We start from the raw sequence: 6,000 nt of genomic DNA on the forward strand, positions 1-6,000 counted from the left end.
TCTTGTACTATCGAACCAAGAGGCAAGTATCGACGACGATGACGATAAGTCAGTTTTGAGACAATTCTTATTCTTCCTCTGTGGATGATTGAGTGGTCGAAGCAACAAAGACTGGAGGGCAAGTAATAAATCAATGAAGACCTTGTTTCCCCGGGGCTATTCAGCCACTTGGGGTGTAAAACGCTCAAAGGCAATGAGCACTTGAAAGTCTGGAGCTGTGGATGGATTCTGACCAGCAATTATCCTGTCTGCGTGTCCCAACAACACATACCAGATAGGTTTGGGCCTCTTCTGCAACAGTCATAGTTATGGACGGACAGATGCTAATTGCACTTTTCAGACCCACATAGACAAAGCGCCTCTGGCCATCACTCCTAAAACACATGCCACACAGCCTGCACCACCCACACCACACAGGCAAGTTATTGATGACCAGTGACGGCTCTCCTCCTCGCCTGAGCTGAGGTGGCCGCCATGGGCAACAAAGCAGTAAAAACAACTTGTCAAGGTAACGCAACTTGCTCATCAGCAGTTCCCGTCACTTGTCTTGTTATTCCAGACAGATATCCCATAAAGGTGTGTGCGTACGCTGCTTCTATTTCTCGTCATCTACAGTTGAGTGCGATCGTCCGGCACTCTGTATTTTCTTTTTGGGACGCTGGTCAGTGAGGAGAGGGCTGACCTGCACCTGTCAGGAGGATTGATGTGTCCAACCGGTGAGCAAGAGGTGGGTTAGGAGACATGGGAGCAGGGGCAGCACACATTAAATCTGATGGACAAGACGAGTGGGGTTGGGGCCCAAGTTGAAGACCTGAAGGCGGTCAAGAGATGAGGTAAGAAGGAGGGGTGGATGATTGCGGGAGAAGGTGACAAAAGTGCCTCTACCTTGGATATCTTCAAGGTGACTCAGTATTACATAAACATTCCCAAGGGGGTTTACTACTGCAGAAAGGGATTGAGCGCTAAGGCAGAGCAAGAATTTCAAGGTGTAGAAGCTTTTTGCAGATGTCCAAATACGCAGTAAATCACTGCAAAGACCTCAAGGCGCTCAAATGCTTTTTGACTGAATCTGTCCCCCAGCCAGAAGGCTTCCGAATGACTAAAACATTAACAGGAGTCTTCAGCGCATAGCGGCAGCCGTCCACCCATCCCCCCACTAGCACCTACACAATCCCAAGGCTGTGCACACATGAGGCTAAACCAAAATGGCCTCCATTCAGATGTTGTCCGAATGCGGCGCAAACGTTTGAAAGCGAGAGAATGCCTAAGCAGACCGTATATGTGCACAAACTACTATTTAGCCGCTTGTCCCTATTCCCCTGAGTCATAAAGTTGCCATGAGCATTTTTTCAGTGGAGAGGTTTGTGTGTCGAGTTACAGGTGTTCTTTTTAACGCAGTCGCTCAAAGAAAAAGGTTTATGGCATCTTCTATGGAGGGCTGAGGAAACAGAAGTGACATCGGGCTTGAAAAACATGTTAAAAATGGATGTTGGCACAATACACACCAGGCTTCTTGTACGATCAACATTAAAGAGGAAAAAAAATGCTAAACTTTAAATTACACCATTAGCAAATCTACTTGGAGAGAGGGATCGAAATAAAGTAGCATTAGAAATAATATTTATTATAATTAAAAAAAAACTGAAGCCACAGCCATAACTCAGCTTATAACGATCAGAAATGATTTGGTTTTAAAAATATCAAATAAATAAAGCATGAAATTAATATTCAGTAAGGCATTTAGTGCTGCACCGTTTTTCAAATGTGCTGTAACATTAATGTTTCCATTTCTTATTGCTCGTAAATAGCATAGTATGTATGAAAATCATGACATTGTTTTGAACAGTTTTATCGGCATAACATTAGAACTACAGTTTGAATTCATTGAACTGTAATGGTGATCTAACTTTGGAGTGTGTTTTTCTGTCTGCTGTTTAAACTTTGTGCATGCTAAACATTGTTTTACGGCCTTAACATGGGCGCTCATTTGTCAATGGGGCACCATCACCATTCTGTATCTTATTTTGCTCCTCCTGACCTCGAAGTGGAAAATAAAACATGGCTGGATGCTTGTGTATAGTGAACATTAATAGAAATATATAAACCAGTATAGGCCTAAAATTACAAAAACATCAATGAACTATACCTACCACTCAAAGTCATGCAGCAGTATTTTCAAAAAAAGCTCTCATTTTAACATAATTTTTTTACAATGAAAAATGTTCTGCATGCGTGGACATTGTTTGATAGGAGGGGGAAAAAAGTGACATCTGCAGAGGTCTATGACGCGTTGCTACCTTCATGCGTGTGCTTGACTGCCCCCTGGCAGATGCACTTGTTATTGCACCTTCATGTCAACACAGATGACCACTCCCTAGAAGAGAATTTGAAAAAAAAAACAAAAAAAACACACAGCCTACGTTTAAACATTTGTCAAAGTCTTCCCCCTTATTTTCGTCATTACAACGTGTCAATTATAAATATCTAGCTATGGAAAATGCAAGAAAATATTTTTTGCACACATATGGCTTTTTAGACGCTAATATTTATATCATTTTGTATTGTTTAGAATATGCAAACTCTGCAAATGCTTTGAAATAATAATTATTAAAATAAAAACGAATGTTTATACAGAGTTTAGGACTATTGCTTTAATTCACATTTTTTGTCAGTGTATGCATAAATACATTTATTTTTATTAATCTACATTTTGAAATATTAAATGCAGTTAATCAGTCACACCAATATTGTTTCCCATTAAACACATATTACAAGTAATTATTAAGCGTATATTATTATTATTATTATTATGTACAGTCCTTTGAGACATTTGTGATTTAGGGCTATATAAATAAACATTGATTGATTGATCACCATATCACAGGGATGTCACGTGGTCAATGTGATTTGAAAAACGACCTTATTCTAAACAACACTGTGGGAAGATGGTCTCCAATGTATCAATGAGATAACCCAAATAAGATCGTGGCAGGTGTTACACGATAATTTGTATTAAAACAATAATAATAATAATAAAAAGTTCAAGCACAGCTGCAGAGTATATGTGTGTCAGGATATTTCACATAAAGCTTGCATGTTCACAGCTCCACTCGCTGTCACATGGTAAGGTTAGATGTGCTATTAAACTACCCTCTGTTACAGGCACATGCTATGTGACTTCACTGCAGAGTAGCCCCAAAATTGACACTGTGGAAATGGATACTGCATTACAGTACTGCAGTCAAACTAAAGGTGGCAGCACAGTCCCTGACAAGACTTCACTCAGTGAGACCATAGGATGCCAAAGAGCATCTGAAAAACCACCCCAGACCCTGTAGCTTCATGAATGAGGCCAGTCTTGCATGTGGCAAACCACTGATGGCTTTATAAACTGCAACTATTGGCCCTTAACAGTCAATCAATGGCCTTTCCTCCATTTGAAGTGAGAAATACAGCAGCGGCTGTTTTCACAGCTAAAGAGAGTTTTGTGCTCACTGACACCTGATAAATAGATGTAAAGGACACTCTGCCATACAGCGAGGACACTTTTCCGGACAGGCCTGCATGCTGTACGACGATGTACATTAATTTGTTAAATGATGTCACCAAACCTTGGCACTGAAGTGAAACCACACAAAGGGTTCAAATGCAATTTAAATGGCACTAGAATAAAATGGCGCAACGACCAATTAGGCAATGAAGGCTTTTTTTCTTCCTTTTTTTTTTTTTATAGAAGGTCTTATTTCTCAAAGACAAGCTAAATACTTACCCGGCACAATATCGGGTATAGTGGTACAATGTAGCAATGTCCAACATCATTAAAAATTCAGCTTTTGTTAAAAAATATATATATATATTATAAAGTTTTATTATAATCGACATTGGCATTGACATTTTTTTTGTGCGTTTTGCTCTATGCTGAAGTATGTTTCAATGTTTTGTTTAACCCGATTGGCTACTCAAGAGGGTCTAATAACTGAAAAAAAGTCATATTTTTTAAATTAATATCTATGACAGTGTCCAAAATTGAGCATTGCTTGCAAAGGCGAAGAGGTTTTCATACAGTACATACTGCACACTTTATATATATATGGTGGACCTCATTAGTGTACCCAATGAAGTGTCGAGTGGGTTATTTTAAAAAAAAAAAAACCTTGTCACAATGAAACCTGATACAAACCTGGAATTTGTCATGCTCTATATTGTCACACAATACATTATATTTGGACGATCTGAGTGAGTCAATCTTTGCTAATACAGTCCCAGTGACAGGGGATAAATCCCCTATAGGCTACAAACAGCAGATCAATATAGAAAGCATGTAAACAAAGCATGGTGGAAATGAAGTTAAGATGGGTAGAGGACAGGAGAAAAAGGAGGGAGTGTGACCAGTAGCGCTTCAAATAAAGCACATGGCCGGGAAAGAATGGGGAAGTGGGGTAAGAGGAGTCTGCTACCAAAGTAAGGAGCAGCAGGAATGCAAATGAGGAGATGTAAGATGCACGGCCATGATGGAGTGAAAAGAAGGACAGGAACATGCAATATAGATGGGAGAAAGCAAGAAATGATGGACAGAGGAAAGCGGCTCTGTGTAGGTGTTAGTTGTATAATTCTCTACAACACTGCCCCAATCAGCCCTCTCCAAAACACCCTAGCCCCAACCCTTCCCCAGTAGCTGTCCTTTTCCACCTCCACATCCCACCAGGGTGTGTGCCTCAACACTGTGTGACACCAAGAATAGTCTGTGGCCACTCTGGCAAGTGATTAAGATTCCGCCGTGATGCGACTGCAGCACTTCGCAAATGGAAGACTGGACATAATTTCCCTAAAATGCTGTTTTTTATCACCTATTTCCCCTTCATCAGCTTGCCGCACACGATTGATAGCTGATGGCACCTCTGACAACTTAACGATTTTATGGTTAGATTTATCGGCTATCTGCTCCTCTCCTTTTACAGCTGAAACTCTGTAAAAATGCTTATTTCTGGGATAAGGAGAGGGAGGGTGCGCGTCTGTGTGTATGGAATGGTATCATACCCAGCAAAATGAGTGGATGAGAGCGATGTGCCTCTACACTGCATTGCAGCCAAGAAGTGGCTTTCTATGACTTCATAGCTATTTGAAAGCCTAAATTATGTCTGCATAGTACCATATATTCAATAATACTGTAGAGATAGTGGAACACTAAAGTATCATAAGCTCGTCAACCCTGAAATTTGAACCATTAAGTATCATCTAGTACATTGCAATCTTGATATCACATCACAATTGTGTGATTCTTTTTTATTTTTACTCTGAAGCAAATCGGCAAAATACAACATTGTCGGGATTGTTCCATTCAGGTCACATCAAGCACACCAGAAGTTTGATTAATGCGCAGTACATTAAACGCATTATGATGGATCATTGTGCTGCTCAAGTCATAACGAGCTGAGCTAATTGCAGGAGTAGTGTGGCTTCTAATGTGAAATAGATCGTACACAAGTTAGTTTTTTGAGAGTGGAGGAAAAGTGGGTAAAGGTGTGTTATCGCTGGACCTACTGGGCTGCAGGAGAAGTGAGGCCATCCCACGAACGCCTCCCAACCAGGACAGATTTACAACCCAGTACAGGCTCCCAGTTAGCCTTCTCCTCTTCTCCACTGATGGGCCTGGCAGATCACAGACGAACATCCCAGGGGACTTAAGTGTGACAGGAAAGGGGGGAGAGGGGGAGGAAAGGAGAGAAAAAAGAGGAAGAGAAAACCAGTCTGATGACATCAGTGAATCAAAGACAGCCAGGAGGACACACCCTGGAATGGGGTAATACCACACATGTTTTAACGGGGAGCGTCCATAATTCATTACAGTTACCAAGGATACAAGGAGCACCTTTGGAGGGAGGCTGCAAAAATGATCTCAACTACATGTTGTTTGATTCAGGCCATGCACTTTGGGTGGGGGGTCGAGGGGGATGGGGGAGAAGCGGAATTAATATTAAAGCCTACAGTGAACTTGACCTC

The 6,000-nt window shown here is 41.1% G+C and overlaps 1 long non-coding RNA gene across 1 annotated transcript in view; it reads right to left on the reverse strand.

Moving 5' to 3' along the window:
* The window catches only part of LOC133553916 (uncharacterized), a 77,126-nt gene extending 71,450 nt beyond the window's left edge, over positions 1-5,676 (reverse strand). The window contains exon 1 of the long non-coding RNA XR_009807011.1: positions 5,542-5,676. This is a non-coding gene — a long non-coding RNA (uncharacterized LOC133553916). The remainder of the gene's footprint in view (positions 1-5,541) is intronic.
* Positions 5,677-6,000: the final 324 nt, after the last annotated feature.

This window comes from Nerophis ophidion, linkage group LG06, assembly GCF_033978795.1.
Source record: "Nerophis ophidion isolate RoL-2023_Sa linkage group LG06, RoL_Noph_v1.0, whole genome shotgun sequence".
Classification (NCBI taxonomy): domain Eukaryota; kingdom Metazoa; phylum Chordata; class Actinopteri; order Syngnathiformes; family Syngnathidae; genus Nerophis; species Nerophis ophidion.